We start from the raw sequence: 2,720 nt of genomic DNA, 5'->3' as shown, positions 1-2,720 counted from the left end.
TTACTTTTAACTACTGTATTTTTTTTTTTGTTTGGGGGCTTTTTTTTTTTTTTTTTAAGATTTTATTTATTTATTTATTTGTCAGAGAGAGAGAGAGCACAAGAAGACAGAGTGGCAGATAGAGGCAGAGAGAGAAGCAGGCACCCCACTGAGCAAGGAGCCCCATGCGGGACTGGATCCCAGGACCCTGGGATCAGGACCTGAGCCGTTTTCTTTTCATTTCTAATTTTTTTTTTAATCTCCATTTTCTTTTGTAATCTCATGTTGACTTATGGGGATAAGATCCACAGAAGCACTGTGTCCCAAAGTCTGTTTCTTGAAGATTCTTTAAAACATCATTTGCTTAACTATTCTTCCCAAACTAAACTGACAACAGAATGATCCCCATCTCTTCTAAAACAGTTAATAAAATTAGTGTGCCCCGACACCTATATTATTTTAAAATGTGACCAGCTACAGAGACACTAAGTACCACATTCACATAGAGTATATATATACTAATTATTGAAAAAGGCTTTATGGAAAAATAAGCAAATCTAAATTTATCTCCACTATTCTGTTAGTTCTTTTGAGGAGAATACTCATATTTTCCCACATAATCTTCCAGATTTCATTCATTCACTAAAAAACTAAATATTTATTTTGTGTCATTCATTGTGCTAAATGCTAGGGATTTGGACAAAATGATCGGTTTTTTTTCCACCTTTAAGGATCTTAAAGAGATTAACATACATACAATTACAGTAAATGTAGTAAGTGTTCCAATAAAGTACTCACAGAGTTATTTTGGGGTTTTTTGGTTTGGGGTAGTTTTGGGGTTTTTTTGTTTGTTTGTTTGCTGTGTTTTCAGGAGAGATTGTTTTTAAAGCAGAAAGGAAACTAGTTCTGCCTACTAGGCAAGGTCCCACAGATGACTTTGAGCTGAACCTTAATGGATAAAAAAAGGTAATTGACAAGTATTTAAGCACAAATAAAATGTTCAATAAACGTCTACTGAATGGATAAACTCTACTCATATTAGTACTTTTTTTATATTATTTCTTCATTTATTTTAGGGAGAGAACATGTGTGTGTGCAGAGGGAGGGGCAGAGGGAGAGGGAGAGAATCTCGAGCAGGGTCTGCATTGAGCCCTAGCAGAGCTCAATCCAAGGACCCTAAGGTCATAACCTGAGCTGAAATCAAGATGGGGATGTTTAACCAACAGAGCCACCCAAGCGTCCCTCAAATTAGTATTTTTAATGCCATTTGTCTTCGTTGGTCAAAGTAAAAGAGAATAGAAGATGGAAAATAAAATCATTTAGAACCTGTTTCTAATGAATAAAAAATTAATATACATTTCTCTTAATCTTAAGAATACCCTCTGACCTGAGGGGAAAAAAGAGAAGGTAATAAATATTATATTCTTGTTCCGTACATAACATTTCTGCTTATTTTTCATATGGATATAGAGAACATATATCACCTGATGAGATTTTTCCTTAGTAAATGGGAAGATGTCCAGGAGGTAGTATTTCCTCCAGAATTCCACATGAATTTAGTAACACCACAGCAGAGTTTTTCTTCTGGTTAAACTTCTGGCTGAAGTTCACGCAAATCAAGACAGTTGAAAGAAATTAGCTGCAATAGAACAAGGTGAAAAGTAAGGTACTGGCAGCTAAAGGGTCCCCCCTCTAACAGCTTAAGAATGCATCCCATTTCTCTTAACGATCCAAGACTTTAGCAGAGCAATGAAATACAACCGGGGGCACGCTGATCTCTAACAGCAATGAGAGTTCAGCTCCACCATCAGAGGGGAGTCAGTTCTAATGCTCTCCGGAAAATCAATCCTAGAACACTCGTGTATTATCCACATACTTTGACTCCTCAGTGAAGTAAATCAGAATTCTAGGGAAAACAGATAATACACCCACCTACGTCCAGCCTCTTCATGCCCAGGTTCTGACATCATCCAGAATAAAGTAGTGAATCCCAAACTTTCAAGTGTATTAAAAGTTATTGAGGTGTTTATGTACAATGCAGATTTCTAGTGACACTCCTCCTCTAAAAATTCTGACTCAATAGTATGTCGTGACATAAAAATTTGCAATTTAAACAAATGTCCAGATAATTAATAATTTGTGCAAAAAACATTTGAGTGTCTAAAATATGCCAGACATGACTCTATGCAGTAAGGAGCTTAGGGTCTAATGAAAGAAGACAGAATAGCAGATGAAAGTATATAAATTTTGAAAATAATTTCATGTTGTAATAGATTATGAAAAAGTAAGAGAAAATAATGGAGTGATGAAGGGAAAGAAAGGACTAGAAAATGTACCAAGAAATATCTCTGAGAGGACATCTGAGCTGAAACTTAATATAAAGGAGACACTATTTGAGAAGAATTAGGGTAAGTTTCAAAGACTATGAACACAAGTAATATGGCACCTTCTAGAAACAGAAAGGTTATTGAGGCTGACACAGAGTGAGAGAAAAGAGGAATAGAGAGGCAATAAATCATGTAGAAACAAATAGACACTGATAAAATGCTTGGGTGGCTCAGTGGGTTAGGCCGCTGCCTTCGGCTCGGGTTGTGATCTCAGGGTCCTGGGATCGAGTCCCGCATCGGGCTCTCTGCTCAGCAGGGAGCCTGCTTCCTTCTCTCTCTGCCTGCCTCTCTGCCTACTTGTGATCTCTCTCTGTCAAATAAATAAATAAATATCTAAAAAAAAAATGCTTGGAA

This window comes from Neovison vison, chromosome 11 (genome assembly GCF_020171115.1).
Source record: "Neovison vison isolate M4711 chromosome 11, ASM_NN_V1, whole genome shotgun sequence".
Taxonomy (NCBI): domain Eukaryota; kingdom Metazoa; phylum Chordata; class Mammalia; order Carnivora; family Mustelidae; genus Neogale; species Neogale vison.
Note: the sequence above shows the minus strand (reverse complement) of the source record.